Source organism: Castor canadensis, chromosome 8, assembly GCF_047511655.1.
Source record: "Castor canadensis chromosome 8, mCasCan1.hap1v2, whole genome shotgun sequence".
Taxonomy (NCBI): domain Eukaryota; kingdom Metazoa; phylum Chordata; class Mammalia; order Rodentia; family Castoridae; genus Castor; species Castor canadensis.
Genome location: NC_133393.1, coordinates 118,849,353 through 118,863,859, shown reverse-complemented (window position 1 = coordinate 118,863,859; position 14,507 = coordinate 118,849,353). Strand labels below are relative to the sequence as shown.

The window sequence follows — 14,507 nt, the reverse complement described above, 5'->3', positions numbered from 1 at the left end:
TGTGCAGCGTATTCTGTCAGGTATTATCCAAGCACTGTTGAGCTCTCAAGGGAGGCACATGGGCTGGAGAAATCTCAGCATGCCGTAGACTGCCTTTGGCTCTGTAGTCTTAACCTTCTCCACCCCCCAGATCTCAGTAGGTGATTTAACTGTGGGAAATTGTGAATGTTTTCATAAATAAACATTCCCACAAAAACCAGTCAGAACTTATTTCAAGTTTCAGGACTTCTGTCTGCAATCCTTTTTTAGGCCCAGATTGATTTGATTTTTAGACCTTTTAACATTATTAATCACTTTTTTTTTTTTTTTTGCTGGTGTTAGGGTTTGAACTCAGCGGTAGACAAGCATTTTACCACTTGAGCTACATCCCAAACCCTTATTTTTGTTAGTTTATTTTTTAGGTAGGGTCTTACTTTTGCCTAAGGCTACCCCAGACCAGGTACCTTCTACTTATGATTCCCACGTAGCTGGCCTACCTCATCATAACAAACTTGTTTGAGATGGGGGGGTGTCTCAGTAACATTTTTGCCTGGGCTGACCTTAAACTGTGGTCACCCCATATTCACCTCCCTCATAGCTGCAATTACCATGTTGTGTTTGAGGCTGATGGTGATCCATATCAATTACTTAAGATTTAGGGACATTTTGCTTGCTCAGTGATGATAAAATGTGACTTTGCTTCAGCATAGGAGTGTTCGTTAAAGTATAGTGTGTTGGAGAATTCTTGAAAATGCTGTTTTTCATAAGAATTTATAATGAAATTCACTGGGATAAAATAGCACAGAGTCATTTCTGAATTCAGAAATGTTTTATTAAAGCAGAAAGAATGAAGAAGCAAGTAAGTTTTCTGCTAAAAATTTAAAAAATTTTTATAATACGATCATAGGAAATACTAAATTAGGGAATGTCCATTTATATTTACTAAATTCTCATGTTTGTATGTATTAAGAACAAGAGACTGAAAGATCCAGAAATAGTATTGTATCAGGTTCCTTCCAGTGTGAACCTGAAAGTCTAATGAATTAAATAATAATACGAGTGTGAAGGAAGGGAATGGTGCTGTCTAGTATGCAGTCAAGAACAGACTGGGCACAGTGGTGCATTCCTGTAGTACTAGCTACTGAAGCAGGTCTGATTGTGTTGAGAGCTGAGTGATGGATAATAAAGTTAATAATAAGAAAAATATTCACCTAAAAATAGTGCAGTTCTGGAATCTTTCTTACTTACTATGCTTAGTAACTGAGAATGAAAAAACATGCCAGTGGAAAAGAAGTCAGACATTGATGAAAAAGATAATCACAGAGTTATGTTTAAATGTAATTGCACAGTTAACATCCTACTTGTCAAGACTTGGTTCTGTGTTTGAACAACTAAAGGATATGGGATGACCTTCCTCCACCCTCATTCTAAAAGTAATGAGACGGCACTGGGAGACTGAGGCAAGAGGATCTCAAACTCAAGGTCAGCCTGGGCTTAGCCTGCTGCAAATATGAATAAGTTTTGCTAGTAGAATTGGACTTGGAGCATTAATACACATAAAGTCAGTAACAGCTAGTGTTACAGATAGATGCCATTGAAGTCTAGGGGTCTTTATTCTGAGCTAGACCATCAGCACTTGAGAAACAGAGGAATGTTCACTCAGAACTCTAACTTTTGTTTGTCTGTGTCATCTAAATGATCTGTATTTAGATTTGTCTTGAGCTTTGGCTACAGTTTTAGTACAAGAACTTTACCTCTTCATCTGTACTTTGGATCCTTCATTTCACCTAGAACATCCACCAGTAATTCAAATGCCCAACACCAAACTCCCCCTCCTGTTAAATTTTATACCTACATGAGTAAAAAGTAGGAGCTGTCTTGTTACCTCTCTGTCCTTACTGCTTTTGCCACTCCACAGTCTAGTCACACTCCGCCCGTGTTTGCTGTGTCTGCCCATGGTCCGTGTGTGCGCTCATTCCCTTGCCTTCAATTCCTTGCTACCCTACATAGCAACAGCCCTCTTCTGAGGGCATTACTATGGTCTCCATTTACAAGGGCATACTTGAACAAATGTTACTAGTAGTTTTCTTCAAATAATTTATACATTAATTGAGAGGTAGTAAGATAAGAAATCTACTGGGAAAATATGTTGTTTGGGAATGGCCAAGAGTGTTTAAAAAGTGAATAATAAGGAAGAAAACTTGTGGACCTTATTAAATATTGTTAACTTACAATGATAAAACTAATATGCCATGGGTATTCATTCATATAGACAGATCAGTGGAACAGAATAGAAAGCTAAAAACATACCCATATGTAAAAAATATGTAATAAAGGTAATATTTTGAATGGTGGTGAGGGCATAGATTTAGGAACCCTGGGGATGAACCTGGCTACAGGTGCTGTACTTCTGAAGAAGCTTGCTATTCACACACCCACTGCCAGGGTTGCTGCTCTGAATTACTCTGTGTTTATTACTACAATAACCACATATTATCAAAAAAGAAACCCATATATTCCAGCCTCACTGTACAACAAATTAAATATGAGTTAAGTTGCAAATGAGGTAGTAAAAATCAGAAAATACATGTGTTTATTAGACCTTGAAGTAGGGGGAATAAAATGTAGTATAACAAACACCACAGGGAAAAATCAGAGAAGGAAAACTTAAGCAGACCTAAAAGGTAAATTAGTAAAAGACACGATAGACAGAGGCCATCATCCTTACTATACTATGTAAAGAGCTTCTACAAATGCTAGATGAGTAACTAATAAAAATCAATAGTGGACATCAGTGGAGAAAATGAAATTACATAGAGCCAGTACAAATGTGATAAAAGTTCATCCTGCTAACCAGGGCTCAGTTATACCATTACTTGCCTAGATGTTTGGAGATGGTTTAAAAAAAACAAGGGAGAATGATGGAGGGGATGAATTCAACTATGATTTATTGTAAGAACTTTTGTAAATGTCACAATGTATCCCCAGTACAACAATAATAAAAAATAAATTTAAAAAAGAAATAAGGATAAGCAACCTTCTCTACCATTTCTTGTGTGCATATTGTAGCTTATTTAATGAGCAGTAAAAGTTAGATTTACACAAACATTTATGTGGAAGGCTATTTATATAGCTTATATGTCCTACAACACCGACACAATGAAACTATGCAGTATTCACAGCTATGCAGCTACTAGCATTTTTCTTGCAAATGATGAGGTGATATATATATCCCAAAACAGAATGCCCACGGTTATTTGAGTTATAGAGAATACTAGTAGAAAGATTTGTACCATATCTCAATAACAGTTTAAGATTAAGCATTGATTTTTGTTTTCTTATTTTGTTTTTAAAGTTTTTCTTAATGTCCATTAGTTAATTTTATAATTGGGAAAAATGACATTTTAAAAATTTAAAATAAAAAGTACCTGACCCTAGTTTATTCTTTTTTGTTGAACTGTGACCTTGAGAGTGCTACCTTTCTGATCATGAATATTTAGAGAAGCTGATGCAGTTTAGCCCTGTGATCTGATTAGATCTCAGCAGGGTAGGATGGTTGGATACTGACCATGGCTGAATTATATCTGATGGGATCCTGTCGAATTCTAACAGTAGGGAAGGTGCTTTAATATCGGAGAAAAATGAAATTCTGTGACTTTTCATTTTCTGTTTTCAGAAGGTCAGATTCTTAACAAATATTTCTTTTTGTTTAAAATACTAACTTTTATGATATTTTAAATGCATAAAAATCAAATCCTCCAAAGTATGTTACTAAGTTGTTATAAAGCACAACTAAGTCACTGTGATAAATCATATGTGTAATAAATTCACAAAGTGAATTGAGAGTGCTGATTGGTCTTGAGTATTCAGGTATTTTAATTGATTCCACATAGTTCCCAAGCACTCTAGCTTAGGGGCATACATGTAGCAGTTTGTAATTATTGTAGCATGAATATAGAATACCTTTTTTCAGCTACCTAATTAGGAGAGATCATTTATTTTGTAGAGTTTCTACAGTTCTTTTCATAGAGATGCTTATTTGTTTGATCTTATTTCAATTTTCTTTTTGTTAGAAAAAATATTTTTGTTCAGTCATCTCAAAATAATTTTTTTTGTCTTAGAAACAAGGATGGAAGGTAAAGAATAGGAAGGCAGAAATTGAATGCTAGCAGAGTGGTATGTGCTAGATAAGGGGCCAGTGGGGGTGAAAAGGTATTACCACAGAAGGAGGCAGATGAGGAAGACAGGATTGACACGCCTTGCTGAAGAAAACCAGTGGGGTCTTTCTCACTCCCCTCATCCTTTTAGGGTATAGTAACTTTCATTTTGGATAGACAGACAAGCATATTCATGTTTGTAATTGCATCATCCCAAATGCAGACTCAGAAATATAATTCTCTCCCTTCTCTAAAAGCCTTGCTGTAATTGTTTACTTGATTGTGTTTTAAATGCAGTTGCCAATCATGCTTTTGAGGCCACATTTACAGGATTTATTGTACGTAAGTGCAAATGAACTTACTTGAGTATTTGAAATTTCATTATCATTTTGTAGTTCATTATCATTTTGTTGTAATTCTGTTCCTCGTTTTGATTCATATGAAAAAATAATATTATTTCCCATATCATGCTAGAGCTTCATAAAGAAGTATTCACATTCTGCAGAAATTTATTGAAAAACTGAAACACCCGATGAATTTCTTTATGTTAAGATCTTTATGTTAAGGTCAGATGTGCCTGTGTTACATAGTCTGAGGCAGTGTTTGGATGGAGGAGAATAGATTAGTTTTTGTTAGTCTTTCAAAAGCATTCTGCTGTGTCTCATTTGTTCAAGAAGTTACCATGATTGGCTAGCTGCTTTGTATTTTGAACTTCATGTAATACTTCCTTCTCAGTCCCAGTTGATCTTTTGTAATTTGATCCAGTCAGTCTAGTTTACCCCACATACTCCAGTATTTAGTTCAGCAAATCTTTATTGAATATGCACAATATATGCCATGTTTTGTAATAGGAGTATGAAATACTGCTAAAATTGTAATTGTACAAGGTCTTATAAAAACATCCGATAGTGGCTTTCAAACTTTTTTTTTACACAGATAAAAGTGTGCTTTCCTAGTGATGCAAATAGTGAGGTTTTCCAAAATGGCAATGTTTTAAAATTCTGCATTCCCTCCCCTCCTTTATTTTTACAAATAGGTGGTTGAATTCTGTTCTTCCTTCCTGTCCTCTTCCTCCCCTCTCCTCCCCTAATGGAACTCAGGGCCTTGCCATTCTAGGTAAGTTTTCTTCCACTGAGCCACACCCTCAGTCTTTTAGTTGTTTCTTAACTAGTTTTTCAAATTGTAAGGTATGCAGCATTCCAGGCTTCTGTTTTGTAAACCAGTAACATCCCTTAGACATCAAAGTGATTTAAAATGTGTCCATAAAATTCCATTAATGCCTTGCATGAAGTGGGACTGATGCAGTGAGAATCACTGGGCTAGAGCACTGTGGCCAAAGAAGAAACTTGCTCCAGTTAGGTAGTCAGGGAAGACACTAACATTATAACCAGGTCCTACGGTGGGAGGGACATTGAAAAGAAAACAGCTTCTAGTTAAGAAAGCTACAAGGAGAAGGGCTTTTTCAAGGAGTTAGGTGAGTTTCTTTTTTGCATCTGAGGTTAGCAGGGAATTTCAAGGACACAGTAGATTGAAAGGTATCCAAGTGATACAGGATCGGGTCAGATTAGGGTAAGTACATAGCAGTCTAGGAATGAGAATTTAACTGTGATGGATGAGACTTGGGAACGTTTGGCCTGCTGTCAGTGACTAAGGTAAATGTGGAAATAGAATCTGGTAGAGTTCTTCTAGATAGCCTCTATTAATGAATTAATGAATGAATAACAGCATATAGAAAACTGTAGGACACATCAATTCTTATGTAACTGTCATCCAGCTACCCCAATCATCAACCCATAGCCACTCTTTTGACTGTACCTACCAATAATGCTGTATTCTACAGTGACCCAGAAGACTTACAGATAAGTGAAATAAAAGTTATGAGAAATGCTCACTGATACTTTCCATTCTGTCCTGTTCCTTTTACTTCATAGAAGTCCTCAGTTGCAATGCACTAAGTCAGTGCCTTAACTGAAAAATAGGTTATATTTGTCTGTTGGCAAATTGAGTTCAGGGTCTGGAGTTTGACTGCTTGGGTTGGAGTTCCAGCTATACCGTGTAACTTTATGTCCTTACACCTGCTACTTAATTTTAATCCTTAGAATCTTCCTCAAAGTTATTTAACCTCCTAAAGTTCTGTGAGAATTCTGACATTAGATCTTAAAAGTTTCACAGTGCCCTGTGTCTAAAAACTACTCAACTAATAGTAGATGCTATTACTAATAATATTTTAAGCATCAGACCTTGGATTTGAATCCAGGTCTCTGACTCCAAAATCTGACATCTTGTAATTTCTAATCTAAGATACACTTTTCAGATGATTAGAAAAGACAAAGAAATTAATGTAAGGTATCATATCCTTTTCTATCAGCCTTATATATTTTTCCCTTTGCAATAAGTTGCAAGTATTTCCCAACATTTCTTTGTAAGTTTCCAAATGATATTCCACTATTTGCCAAACAGTGTTATGCCACCCAGAACAAAATACCTAGTTCTAGTAATTTAGTCAAGATACAGTTAAATTTAATTGCTGTTTTAAAAATACTTCTTGATGAGAATTTCAGAATATACAAGTAAGTATTAGCATAATGAAGTCCTACATACTCATTCTTTTTTGTTTGTTTGGCAGTAGTGGGGTTTGAACTCAGGGCTGCATGCTTGCCGGGCAGGCCCTCTACCACTTGAGCCAGTCTGCCAGTACATACTCATTCTTCGGCTTAGACAGTTATTAGCTCATGGCAGTTTAGTTTTATTGTGCCACCGTACCATCCTAGATGGCATATTGTTTCATTCTTACATACTTTAGTGTTGTGTGTTGTTTCTCTAAAAGATAAGGGTCTTTTTTTTTTTTTTTTGGGTGGTACTAGAGTTTGAACTCAGAGCCTTGCACTTGCCAGGCAGGTGTTCCACCACCTGAGCCACACTCCCAGCTTGTTCTGCTTTCATTATTATTATTTCAAATAGAGTCTTCTATGCCTGGTCAGTGTGGACCAAGATCCTCCCATTTATGCTACCCTCATAGCTGGGATTACCACCACAGAGCTTATTGATTGAAATGAGGTCTCAGACTCCCACCCACCTCCCAGGTAGCTAGGATTATGGGTGTGAGCCAACATGTCTAGCAACAGAAGTCTTTCAGAACAAAAGAACACTAAAAACCATTATCACACCTGAAAATGTGTTTTAAAAAAATAGCTTTTTAAGCTCATCAAATATTCATTCAAACTATCTCAAATAGTTTCTTTGAAGAGTCCTCACACAGTGAGGTCAGTACATTGAGACTGTTCTCCAGTTTATGGGCCTTTCCCTCCTCTGCTGCAGTTTATCCTTGGTAGATGAATCTGGGCCCTGTGTCTTTCACAGCATTGATCAGCAGAGGCTTAGTTTTGTATGACAGAACTAAAGTAGTGTTTATGTTTTCAAAGAGTTATTATTTTTTATAGCAGCCAACCTTATATGGCACAAAAGTCTTAAAATATTTCTCTTCAAGCCTATTTAATTTTCTGACCAATAATTAGAGACCCCACAATCTGAATTTTCATAATTGCATCTGCATGTGTTATCTGATAATGCTCTTCTGTCCTATTTCCTGTAATTGTCAGGTGGATCTTGAGCTTTATCAAGTTCAAGTTGAGTGTGTCTGTGTGTGTGTGTGTTGGGGGGCGGGGATTGAACTCAGTGCTTCATGCACGCTCTACTAGCGCTCTACCACTTGAACCCCCTCCCCCAGCCCAGGTTCAGTTTTTTTTGTCTTTATTAACTCCTACATAATTCTTTCTTTTTTCTATTTTTTTGTGGTACTGGGGTTTGAACTCAGGGCCTATACTTTGAAACACTCCACCAGCCTTGTTTTGCGATGGATTTTTTTCGAGATAGGGTCTCTTGAACTATTTGCCTGGGCTGGCTTCAAACTGTGATCTTCCTGATCTCTGTGTCCTGAGTAGCTAGGATGATAGGTGTGAGCAACCTGGCTCTATTTTCTTTTTTCTTGTAAGTCATTTGCATACAATAGCATTCTGTTTTAAGAGTGTAATTTGAAGAATTTTGGCCAGTGTACACTAATATGTAAATGACCGTAAGAAATAAGAATCAGGATTTAAGACATTTCCATCACCTCTTCTGTCCATTTCCAATCATCACCCCCAACTGTTTTGCTTTTTCTACAGATTTATATACATGGGATCTTACAACATAGGGTTACCATTTTCTGGTATTTTTCACTTGGTATAATATTCTTGAGATTTATTTTCCTGCTAAGTAATGTTCTAGTACATGGACGTACTGCTATTTGTTAACCATCAGCAGTTAGTGGACGTCTGGGTTGTTTCCAGGTTTTAGCCATTATGAAAAAGAAGTTGAGTTTTTGTGCAAGTTTTAGGTGCACTTATTTTCATTTATCTCGGTAACTTACAGGAATGGAATTCTTGGGTCATGTGGTAGCTGCACGTTTCAGTTATAAGAAACTATCAGTGCCTGGCAGTACATGGTCTTGCACTGCCAGCACGCGGGAGGCTGAGGTGGGAGGATGACCCCTGCATGGCCAGCCTGACAGGGACAGATGGGGACAGAGAAAGGGACAGGGAAGAAAGAAGTTATTTTCATACACTGTTTTCACTTTCCATTAGCAATATATGAGATTTTAGTTATTCCAAGCCCTCACCAACACATGGTATTGTTAGTCTTTAATTTTAGTCATTCTGATAGGTCGATAGTGATAACTCATGATTTAAATTTGAATTTCCCCAATGACTTCTTAAGTACGTTGAGGCGCTTTTCTTGTGTTCATTTCCATCCATAGATTTTTTTTTTGAGGTATCCATTCATAATTTAAGGTATTTTAAATTGGGTTGTTTGTCATCTTTTTTTTTTTTTCCTTGTCCTGAGGTTTAAACTCAGGGCTTCACACTTTATAAACAGACACTTTACTGCTTGAGCCACACCACCAGTCCTGTTTATCTTCTGATTGAGTTTTAAGAATTTATTATATATTTTGGATACAGTTCCATTGTCAGGGTTTTTTTTGCAAATATCCCAGTCTGTGGCTTCTGCCCGCACCGTGTATGAGAGTGTGTGTGTGTGTGTGTGTGTGTGTGTGTGTGTGTGTGTGTGTGTGTGAGTGTGTGAGTGTGTGTGAGAGTGTGTGAGTGTGTGAGTGTGTGTATGAGAGAGAGTGTGTGTGTGTGTGTGTTAGTGTTACTGGAGACTGAATCCAGGGCCTCATGTTGGGTAAACAAGCGCTCTACCACTTAAACCACATCCCCAGCCCTTTTGTTTTTGTTTTTGAGACAGGGTCTTGCTACCTTTTTTGCCAGGGCTACCCCCTGCTGTCTCCACCTCCTGAGTAGCTGGGATGCAGGCATGCACGACCACACCTGGCCTATCTTTTCTTTTTCTAAGCAATCTTTGGCTTACTTCTTTTTCTAAACAATATTGAAGAGCAAAAGTTTTTAATTTTAATAAAGTGTAACTTACTGTTTTTTGCTTTTAGATTTCAAGTCCCTTGTATCCTGTTAAACACAAAGTTCACCTACACCAAGGTTACTTAGATTTTTTCCTTTTTTTTAAGTTAGAAGTCTTCATTTTAGCATACACCTTTGCATCTGTGTACACTGTATATCAGCTATCTGAGTAGTGGGAGGTAGAGACTTAACTTTTTCTCTTTGGCATGGGGCTTGTATATGACCCTCACTTGGGGAAATGGCCATCCTTTTTCAGTGGAATTTTCATGACATCTTTATTGAAAATTAATTGACCTGACACATGAAGGACTGTTTCTAGCCTGTAGCACATTCAGAGGATCTCTGTGGCTGCTTCGTAATACTTCATAGGAAGTATTAAAGACAAGTAGTGTGAATTCTTGAAGTCTGTCCATCCCTGTCCATCTTCCCCACTACCACTCCATGGGACTGAGGATTGAAGTCAAAGCTTCATGCACACTAGACTAGCATCCTACCTCTGAGCTATACCTCTTACCCACCCACCCCGCCCCCCTGTATTCTTTATGTTAAGAATCAGGGTCCTGTTACATTGTCCAGGCTGGCCTTGTGAGCCTCCTGTCTCAGGGTCCTAAATAGCAGGGATTCTAGATGTTCACCACCACACTTGGATCTTCTTTAAAAAGTTCTTTTTGAACTATTTTGGTTCCTATTCATTTCTGTTTAAATTTTAGAATCAGTTTGTTAATCTTGACAACATTGAGTCTTTTGGTTCACCAACATATTTTTCTGCTTATTTAGGTCTTTTAAACTTTTGCGTGTAATATTTTATAATCTCTTCTCTTTTTGGCAGTACTGGGAATTGAACTCAGTATCTTGTGCTTGCTAGGCAAGTGTTCTACCACTTGAGAGTCATGCCCTAGTCTTTTTGCTCTTAGTTTGTTTATCAGATAAGGTCTCACAGACTTTTGCCTGGGTGGGCCTCAAACTGCTACACTTTTATCTATCTCCTCCTCCAGAGTAGCTGGGATTACAGGTGTGCACCACTGTGCCTTGCTTGATTTTTGAGATAGTCTCTTTGCTAACTTTTTGCCTATGTTGTCCTGAACTGTTATCTTCCTGTCTCTACCTCCAGAATAGCTGGGATTACAGATGTGTACCGCCAACTATTTTATAGTTTTTAATTTAAAGGTATGGCATATTTTTTGTTAATTTTGGCTGAATTTCAATTTTTAATTTTTGGTAGCCAATATGTAAAAATATTGTTGAGTTTTGTGTTGATGTTGTGACTTGCTGTCTTGCTAAACTCTTCTTTATATAGTCTATGTATAAGATACCATCTTTGAATAAAGAAGTTTTACTAGTTTTTTTATTCTTTACTTTTTATTTCTTATTCTTATGTTGCACAGATGTAAGGTTATGTTTAAGTGATTATAAAAATAAGAAACAATATCTTATATTTATTCTTGTATTTATCATTTTGGATACTTTTCATCCCTTTGAAAGTTTCTAAATTTCCATGAGATATTACCCTCCCCCTACACGCACTGTTCTTTTTAACTGAGGAATTTCATTTAACCTTTTTATCTTTTAAATACTGAGGTTGTTCTCAGTTGTTATCTATGAATGTATTTTGTTTTTATTTTTGGCATTTTTACTGCATGTAGAATTCTTATTTGACTTACTTGTTAGCATAGTACTCTAAAGTTGTGTTGTGTACAGTTTTTGTTGATGTTTGCTTTAATTCTTTACTGTATAATCTGCTTCATCCACCTTTTTTAAAGACTTTCTTTTTATTAAATTTAAAAATTTTTTATTACATATATGATTTCTTTTATGCTTTTTTGGGTTTGTTGAGATCAGTTCTGTGTGTTTATAATTTTCATCAAATTTGGGTAAGATTCGGCCATTATTTCTTCAGTTTTTTTCTACCTCCCCTTTCCCTCCTTCCCTTTTTAGAGTCTAGTTACACTTAGGTTAGACTACTTGATACTCTCGCAGGTCAATTTAATTTATACGTCCCTAAGATATAGCCAACTCTAGAAAAATGAATTAGAAAAAATTAGCTTCAGAAGAAATGTAAATGACTCCCAACCATAAGAAAAAATGTTAAAATTGTATTGATATTTTTTCTTATCTGTTATATTGGCAAAAATGTCCAAAAGTATGAAAACAAATATGGTGTGAGAACAGGTGATACGGTGCTAGAGGTAATGCAAAATGGTGCAACCCCTGTGGAATGGAACTTTCCATTGTTTACCAAAATGACATACATTTACACTTTGAGCTACTAATCCTACTACTAAGAATTTGCTCAGAAACTATACACATATGCAAAAAGTTACATGCACAAGGCTTTCTATCAGATTTTTCTCAAAGAAAAGACTTTGAACAAACCCAAATCCTTGTCAGTAAAGCTCTGGTCAAAAGATGGTCCATGTACTTAATAAAGCACCAGCCATTGAAAAAGGAAGGAGGAGACATCTGTTCCTGCTCTTGAGTACACAGCATCTACAAGGATTCTCCCATTGCTCACTACTTCTACTGATTTGTCCTGTCAGGTGTTAAATGCAACAGCTTAAAGGTCTTTAGGATACCTGTTGCTAAGAGAACTGTACTGGTTGCTAGTAGAACTTTGGAAGGAGGCTGTCATTTATCATGTAAACCCTATGAATACTGTGTGTAATGAATAGGTTCTCAAGTCAGCACGTAATAGTGTCACTATGAGAAGAAACATTTAGAAATTTAACTGGGGTATATGGTTCATTTTTCTATTTTGACTGATCTTAGTAACTCATTCATTTATCAAACATGCACTGAATTTTTTTTTAAATTTTTGTCTTTTAAAAAATGTGCTGGTAAGGGAATCTACATTGATTAAGGGAGGAGGCAGAGGAAAGATTAGTTGAGTGGCTGGGTCTCAGAAAATGAAAAGAAAGATAAATAAAATAACATCCTGAGGCTCAAAGGAGGTCCTGGTGATTTTCCTTAATTTTTTACTTTCTATGTGCACAAAACTATGGTCTTAGAATTTTAACTTTAAGCTGCTGGTACTATGGTCAGGTGCTTTTGTGGTCCAGATCCTGGAGAATGAGACATGGATGCTCTTACAGACTAGAAGATGAGAATGAGATCACTCATTTTTTCAGATCTTTTACTCTTGCTTCTTAGCCCCCTTTGTGCATTAAATGGTTAACCCTTGCCCCAGTATATATTCATGTTACTTTGGGAATGTATTTAATTTTATACACTTACTGAAAAAAAGCCATCTTAAGGAATTCTCACAATTCTAACATGTTTTAAGTTACTGTATTTTTGTTACAAAATTATATCTAAAATGATGAGAATTTTGCTTATGTTCTAATGCTGAAACTTCTTATTCTTCTTAGCTAATTCAGTCACCTAACACTTCCAAAACAGTGTTGACAGCAGACATCGGTGTCTTGATTCTGATTCTACTATTAAATATTGTTGGTATTTTATCATTAAACATAATACTCCGTTGGTTGAGAATTTTTTTAAAAAAAATCCTAGGATTCTTTTTCTAACCAGGATTGATTAACAAACTATGATTATGGTTTTTGACATAGAATTTGTAATTTTTCATAGGATCATTTGCCATGTTGTTTAACTAGTCTTCCTACTTTTGGTTCTGTTCCTGTTAATCTGTAATCCCAGGTGCTATACCAAGGTTCTTTTTCCAAAACCAATTTGATTATGTTGTACTTCTATTCCAAGGAATTGTAGCACTGTAACATCCATCTGCGCTGTATGAGGAAACATCTAAACTTCTCAGGTTATTTTTTATTCATGTTTCTTGGAGCTCAGAATACATGTCATACAATCATCTTCTCAAGAACTCTGAGGCTCTGAGATCTTCCCATGCTGCAAGCCAATCTGTTACTCTGTAGATTCTGGCAGAAGCCTCTCCTCTTCTGGGTTAGAGTCAAGAACTGTTTAAACTCATACAGTAATAGTAGCCACAGTATCATAATTTTTCTTATACTGCTTTTCTAGGTTCCAATTTTCACAGGTGGGTATAATGAAATAGGGTCAAATTATTCCTGTATAAGCATCTATTGCATTTCACAGGAAGACCCTGAGCATTTCAAATTCCTATGGATTTAACTATTACTTTTCCTTCCATCCAAATACTTGCTTGTTCCTTTTGTTTGCTCTTCCATTTTGTCCCCAACCTTCTCTCCACATCACCTTCATGTAAGACTCCATCCAGACAGATGCTTTCTTCCATATCCCTTGTTGTAGACCTTGTCTTTGAATTGCTCCTTATCAAACTAGCACCCCCTGTACTATGTCCTTCCTCTCCAGATACTACAGTGACCCTTGGTTTGCACAGTGGTTTCTGTTTTATTCTCTTAGGCACAGTTTGAAAACCCTGTTGTCTTTGTTACCATAATGTATTTTGGCCAGTGTCTTAGTATCTTTGTAAACAATGCCTGTGAGACCTTTTTATTTTAAGTCTCCCACTGGACCTTTCATGTCAGTGTATTGGTTAGAAATGTGTTGTAAGGAGCATATAACATGTCCTATAATGAGTATAATGGATAGAAAGATTTGTTTCTGTTTTGTTTTTACATGTAGAAAGTCTGGAGATTGATTCAACTTTTTAGCAGCTCTCTTGTAAGCTTTTTAAGTATGCTGTTGTTATCATCTGAAATTCTCTTTTTTTTTCCCGTATCTGTAGTTCCAAATTATACCTGTCCTTTAAATTACCAGCTTTTCTAGTCTTTCCTAACTCCTCCAGTGAAAATGTTCTTCTTTTATGTTCTCACAGGTAAGTACTAAGCTAGAGAATGACCTTGATCAATAAGTGAGCTTCTACATATATATAGTATCTTTTTTACTAAACTATAAGTTCCATGTTTATACCATATTTTTTATTATCCTCTGCAAAGTGCCTTGTTGAAAGTAGACATAG

General features: G+C 36.3%; 1 protein-coding gene across 4 annotated transcripts in view; it reads left to right on the top strand.

Moving 5' to 3' along the window:
- Pawr (pro-apoptotic WT1 regulator) overlaps positions 1-14,507 on the top strand; it is a 104,306-nt gene that overhangs the window by 50,913 nt on the left and 38,886 nt on the right. The gene's annotated exons all lie outside the window — the stretch shown is intronic.